The sequence below is a fragment of the Moschus berezovskii genome, chromosome 9 (assembly GCF_049115385.1).
Source record: "Moschus berezovskii isolate FMDL1 chromosome 9, NW_MosBer_1.0, whole genome shotgun sequence".
Classification (NCBI taxonomy): domain Eukaryota; kingdom Metazoa; phylum Chordata; class Mammalia; order Artiodactyla; family Moschidae; genus Moschus; species Moschus berezovskii.
This window is the reverse complement of record NC_142468.1, coordinates 81,096,038-81,103,138: the sequence shown is the minus strand read 5'-3', so window position 1 is coordinate 81,103,138 and position 7,101 is coordinate 81,096,038. Positions and strand designations below refer to the sequence as shown.

The 7,101-nt window shown below is 43.1% G+C and overlaps 1 long non-coding RNA gene across 1 annotated transcript in view; it reads right to left on the bottom strand.

Moving 5' to 3' along the window:
• Positions 1–507: 507 nt before the first annotated feature.
• The window catches only part of LOC148776599 (uncharacterized), a 97,862-nt gene continuing 91,268 nt past the window's right edge, over positions 508–7,101 (bottom strand). The window contains exon 2 of the long non-coding RNA XR_016038363.1: positions 508–700. This is a non-coding gene — a long non-coding RNA (uncharacterized LOC148776599). The remainder of the gene's footprint in view (positions 701–7,101) is intronic.

The following is a 7,101-nucleotide window of genomic DNA, read 5'->3' as shown; positions in this document are numbered from 1 at the left end:
GTTTTTCCTGTGGTCATGTATGGATGTGAGAGTTGGACTGTGAAGAAAGTTGATCACCAAAGAATTGATGCTTTTGAATTGTGGTGCTGGAGAAGACTCTTGAGAGTCCCTTGGACTGAAAGGAGATCCAACCAGTCGATTCTAGAGGAGATCAATCCTGTGTGTTCATTGGAAGGACTGATGCTAAATCTGAAATTCCAATACTTTGGCCACCTCATGAGACGAGTTGACTCACTGGAAAAGACTCTGATGCTGGGAAAGGTTGGAGGCGGGAGGAGAAGGGGACGACAGAGAATGAGATGGCTGGATGGCATCACCGACTCTGTGGACATGAGTTTGAGTGAATTCCGGGAATTGGTGATGGACAGGGAGACCTGGTGTGGGTCACAGAGAGTCGGACACGACTAAGCAACTGAACTGAACTGAACTGAACCTAAGGCATTGAGGCAAAGAAGAGCAACTTTATTCAGAAAACTGGATGTCCAAGAAGACGACAGACTACAGTCCTAGAGTCTTAGGATTTATTGGGGTCTGGATACCTCTTTCTTTTACAGAAAAGAGAGAGGAGGAGCTGAGGAAAGAAAGCAAAAAAGCTGTCAGTTTTACAAAACATGCCCTGGTCTGGCCCGCCTTGAGAAGGGAACCTGTTAATGTCTTCTTTCCTGTGGCCAATCACGGTGGGCAGGGGCACGGTGTTTCCCTGTGGGCAGAACAAAGGCACTTTAGTTCAACATTCAGACAGAGATACAGGGTCCCCCCCACCCCGCAAGCAGGTAACGACACACACTCATAGCCATAGACAGCGTCTTTCTAGTGATTATAGTAACAACAGGAATGGGAAGCAAATGTGAAAGAAGAGATCCAGAATGAAGACAGAGTCTGTTCTTCCCTGCTACAAAGTCGCTTCAGTATTGTACTCCAAAGTATTTTGAGGTCCCTGGTATTGTAGGTAGGAACCCAAGAGTTCAGCCATCATTCTTCCCAAGAGAAAGGCACAAGGGGCAGAAAGCAAGTGGATCATAAAATGCAGGCTTCCTACTTGCTGAGAAGGGCACTGTGAGAAAGCTGGGCTGCGGTGAGGCTTCTAAGGCTAGACTCTTGCCATCCCCTGAAGAAGGAAGTTGCCGTAAGAAGGAAGTTGCAAGGAGGACAGAAGATGACTGCTCTGCCCCCAGTTCTAATTCCACCTACCCTCAATCTCCTGGAAGAGAGGAATGGAAGACGAAGATGCCAGAGACCAAGCGATGGTCCTTGCTCACCCCGTTCCATGGAGCAGAGGCAACTGAGGATTACCAAGAGAGGGAGTAGGACCCAGAAGGACGCTTCATGGACACTTACCCTTTCTGCCCCCTAGTAAGACCCAGGAAATGCCTCACATTATAATTACATAGATGAGCTTCTTCTCCTGCTCAGGGTATGGATGGCCCTGGGAAGGTGTGGCAACACAGGCAGGTGGATAGGTAGATGAGAAGCAGTGATGAGCTTATGCGGCCACCATGCATGTGTGTATTATTCCAAGAGCATTAAAAACAGTATTCCATGTGCACATTCCCATGAATCTAGTCTATATATGTTATACTTTTAACCGCTAAGGAGATGGCTATCAATTAATAAAAGGAGAAAAAACATGATCATCTCAACAGATACCAGGAACATAGATGATGAAGTCCAATACTCATTCCTGACTTAAGGAAAATAAAATATAAAACAAGCCTTAAGGAAGTTGGTAGAGAATGAAACGTTTGTCATCTGATAACAGGCTGCTGTCAGGAATCCCCACCATGCCAAAAATCATCCTTAATATTCAAACATTAGGAACAGTCTTAGTTAATACAGGACAACTACAGAGTTGTCTACCCAGATCAATAATGTTTCATATAAAAAGCATAAATATTGGAAAGGAAAACACCATTATAAGTTTCAGACTATTTCCTGTCTATTAAAAATTCAAGAGAATCAACTGGAGAAACTAAGAGCTCAGTAAGAGAATTCAGTAATTTTGTCATGGTCAGCCATTAAAGAAATATTTAATGACTACCTGCTATATGCCAGGCACTTTGCTTAGAATTCAGGACATAGCAGTGAATATAATAAAGTTTCTCCTTCTGAGGTACTTACATTCTCACTGCACAAATTTACCATTAAAAAAAGATGTTTTTAAAAAATTAAAAACATAAATGGTAAAAATGCATCCAGTTCATAATACAGAAAGATGGAATCTTTCCTGGCATGTCAGTAAACAAGGATGTCATAGTCAGTTCAGTCGCTCAGTCTTGTCCAGCTCTTTGCAACCCCATGGACTACAGCACACCAGGCCTCCCTGTCCATCACCAACTCCTGGAGCTTACTTAAACTCATGTCCATTGAGTCGGTGATGCCATCCAACCATCTCATCCTCTGTTGTCCCCTTCTCCTCCTGCCTTCAATCTTTCCCAGCATCAGGGTATTTTTCAGTGAGTCAGTTCTTCCAGTGAGGTGGCCAAAATATTGGAGTTTCAACTTCAGTATCAGTCCTTCCAATGAATATTCAGGACTGATCTCCTTTAGGATGGACCGGTTGGATCTCCTTGCAGTCCAAGGGACTCTGAAGAGTCTTCTCCAACACCACAGTTCAAAAGCATCGATTCTTCAGTGCTCAGCTTTCTTTATGGTCCAACTCAGTCACTTGTAATTGCAACCACCACAGATGGTAAGATGGTGAACCCTGGGGAAGCACAGGATGTGAAAATAGGATACTGTCCCCAAATAAGTGATGTGCATATCAAAGGAATGATTTCGATTTCAACGCTTGCATCTTCCCATACTTAGAAAAGTGCTAAATTCCATAACTTGGGATATCTGGTTGTCTTTAACAATAATCTTTTGATGTTCAGACTACCTGCTCTTTGTTGCAAAACTTCTATATATAACCTGGCTCCTCCCCTTGCCTCCTCAGAGGAGTTCTCTCAGGGTTACTTGAGATGCTGTCTCCGGGGCTTGAAGGTCTAAAAATTTCCACCCAATAAAATATAACTCTCAACTTGTAGGTTGTGATTTTTTTAAGTCCACAATACCAAAAAGAAACCTAACATCTTTGGAAATAAATCTAGTGGGAAAAGTACAAGCTCTATAAAAGGAACACTTTAAATATCATTGTACTAATGGCATTGAGTAAGCAACATCATGAATTAACTCTTGCCACAGCGTAATGATGAGGGTACTTTTATTACTCTTCCCTCCCTTACAGTTGAGGCTATAGGAAGGTGAGTGACCTGCCTGAGGTCACCGTCAAGCTCCTGTGTAGTTGATGTCAGGACTGATGCCAGAAGCCCCTCTTCCGGACCGCCTGCTCACCTCTGAACCTCTCCTTCCACCCCCACCTCCCTGCCTGCATGCACAATGGTAATGTTCACACCTCTTTCCCATCCTTGTTATGAATGAAATACTGTGTTGAAGGCACTTAACTTGGGGCATAAAGCAGATGTTTGAAAAATGCTAGTTCCTTCATTCTAACCAGGAGAGGAACTGAGCTCCCTGAGTCTTTATCAACATATTCCATGGCATAATGATAGGGGGAGAGAAGTATTTTCATCATGATCAATCAATACCATGAGCAGTAACTTCAGCAAGCACGGAGGAGAGAGGTGGGTTTTTAAACAGAATTTCTATTATACTGACTTGCTTAATGATTCACCAAGCTGTTTGATTTGAGAGACAGAGAATCTGAGGGATGTCAAATGCTGATCTTTCTGAGCAGCAATTATTTGTGACTAAATTGCAATGCCTTTTGGAGGAAGAAGCCACTTTGCATCTGGAGTGAGTGACTCATGGAAAAGATCTTTTCCCAGAGAGCAGGTGAAAGGCTGCCAATGCAGCTCAAGAGGCAGAGGTACTCACGTGGACGTGTAGAGGAGCCCCTACTCTAGAACACTCCCAGGAGCTGTGTGGTCTCATTTAACTCAGTTCAGTTCAGTCGCTCAGTTGTGTCTGACTCCTTGTGACCCCATGGACTGTAGCATGCCAGGCTTCCCTGTCCGTCATCAGCTCCTGGAGCTTACTCAAACTCATGCCCATTGAGTCAGTGAGGCCATCCAACCATCTCATCCTCTGTTGTCCCCTTCTCCTCCTGCCTTCAATCTTTCTCAGCATCAGGGTCTTTTCCAGTGAGTCAGTTCTTCCTATCAGGTGGCCAAAGTGTTGGAGCTTCAGCTTCAGCATCGGTCCTTCCAATGAATATTCAGGACTGATTTTCTTTAGAATTGACTGGTTGGATCTCCAAGGGACTCTCAAGAGTCTTCCCCAGCACCGCAGTTCAAAAGCATCAATTTTTAGGCACTCAGTTTTCTTTATATTCCAACTCTTACATCCATACATGACTAGTGGGAAAACCATAACTTTGACTAGATGGACTTTCGTTGGCAAAGTAATATCTCTGCTTTTTAACATGCTGTCCGGGTTGGCCATAACTTTTCTTCCAAGAAGCAAGTGCATGGCTGCAGTCACCATCTGCAGTGATTCTGGAGCCCCCCAAAATAAAGTCTGTCACTGTTTCCATTGCCTCTCCATCTATTTGCCACGAAGTGATGGGACTAGATGCCATGATCTTAGTTTTCTGAATGTTGAGTTTTTTTTTTTTTATTGGAGGCTAATTATTTTACAATATTATATTGGTTGGTTTTGCCATACATTGACATGAATCCACCTCCCAAACTCTCCTCCCACCTCCCTTCTCCCCTTATCCTCCATCTGGGTCATCCCCGCATACCAGCCCCGAGCATCCTGTAACATGTATTGACCCTGAAGTGGCGATTCGTTTCACATATGATAATATACATGTTTCAATGCCATTCTCCCAAACCATCCCACTCTCACCCTCTCCCACAGAGTCCCAAAGACTGTTTTATACATCTGTGTCTCTTTTGCTGTCTCGTATATAAGGTTGTCATTTCCATCTTTCTAAATTCCATATATATGCATTAGTATATTGTATTGGTGTTTTTCTTTCTGGCTTACTTCACTCTGTATAATAGGCTCCAGTTTCATCCACCTCGTTAGAACTGGTTCAAATGCATTCTTTTTAATGGCTGAGTAATACTCCATTGTGTATATGTACCAAAGCTTTCTAATCCATTCATCTGCAGATGAACATCTAGGTTGATTCCATGTCCTGGCTATTATAAACAGTGCTGCAATGAACATTGGAGTACACGTGTCTCTTTCAATTCTGGTTTCCTCGGTGTGTATGCCCAGGAGTGCGATTGCTGGATCATTCAGTTCAGTTCAGTTCAGTTCAGTCGCTCAGTCGTGTCCGACTCTCCGCGACCCCATGAATCACAGCACGCCAGGCCTCCCTGTCCATCACCAACTCCCGGAGTACACTCAAACTCATGTCCACAGAGTCGGTGATGCCATCCAGCCATCTCATTCTCCGTCGTCCCCTTCTCCTCCCGCCCCCAACCTTTCCCAGCATCAGAGTCTTTTCCAGTGAGTCAACTCGTCTCATGAGGTGGCCAAAGTATTGGAGTTTCAGCTTTAGCATCAGTCCCTCCAATGAACATCCAGGATTGATCTCCTTTAGAATGGACTGGTTGGATCTCCTTGCAGTATAAGGGACTCTCAAGAGTCTTCTCCAACACCACAGTTCAAAAGCATCGATTCTTCGGCGATCAGCTTTCTTCACAGTCCAACTCTCACATCCATACATGACCACGGGAAAAACCATTGCCTTGACTAGACGGACCTTGGTCGGCAAAGTAATGTCTCTGCTTTTTAATATACTATCAAGGTTGGTCATAACTTTCCTTCCAAGGAGCAAGCGTCTTTTAATTTCATGGCTGCAATCAGCATCTGCAGTGATTTTGAAGCCCAAAAAAACAAAGTCTGACACTGTTTCCACTGTTTTTCCATCTATTTCCCATGAAGTGATGGGACCAGATGCCATGATCTTTGTTTTCTGAATGTTGAGCTTCAAGCCAACCTTTTCACTCTCCTCTTTCACTTTCATCAAGAGGCTTTTGAGTTCCTCTTCACTTTCTGCCATAAGGGTAGTGTCATCTGCATATCTGAGGTTATTGATATTTCTCCCAGCAATCTTGATTCCAGCTTGTGCTTCTTCCAGCCCAGCTCTATTTCCAGTTTTTTGAGGAATCTCCACACTATTCTCCATAGTGGCTGTACTAGTTTGCATTCCCACCAACAGTGTAAGAGGGTTCCTTTCTCTCCACACCCTCTCCAGCATTTATTGCATGTAGACTTTTGGATAGCAGCCATTCTGACTGGTGTGAAATGGTATCTCATTGTGGTTTTGAATGCATTTCTCTGATTATGAGAGATGTTGAGCATTTTTTCATGTGTTTGTTAGCCATCTTTATGTCTTCTTTGGAGAAATGTCTGTTTAGTTCTTTGGCCCATTTTTTGATTGGGTCATTTATTTTTCTGGAATTGAGCTGCAGGAGCTGCTTGTATATTTTGGAGATTAATCCTTTATCAGTTGCTTCATTTGCTATTATTTTTTCCCATTCTGAAGGCTGTCTTTTCACCTTGCTTATAGTTTCCTTTGCTGTGCAGAAGCTTTTGATTTTAATTAGGTCCCATTTGTTTATTTTTGCTTTTATTTCCAGTATTCTGGGAGGTGGGTCTTGGAGGATCCTGCTGTGATTTATGTCAGAGAGTGTTTTGCCTACGTTCTCCTCTAGGAGTTTTATAGTTTCTGGTCTTACATTTAGCTCTCTAATCCATTTTGAGTTTATTTTGGTGTATGGTGTAAGGAAGTGTTCTGGTTTCATTCTTTTACAAGTGGCTGACCAGTTTTCCCAGCACCACTTGTTAAAGAGACTGTCTTTTCTCCATTTTACATTCTTGCCTCCTTTGTCAAAGATAAGGTGTCCATAGGTGCGTGGATTTATCTCTGAGCTTTCTATTTTGTTCCATTGATCTATATTTCTTTCTTTATGCCAGTACCATACTGTCTTGATGACTGTGGCTTTGTAGTAGAGCCTGAAGTCCGGCAGGTTAATTCCGCCAGTTCCATTTTTCTTCCTCAAGATTGCTTTGGCTATTCGAGGTTTTTTGTATTTCCATACAAATTGTGAGATTATTTGTTCTAGTTCTGTGAAAAATATT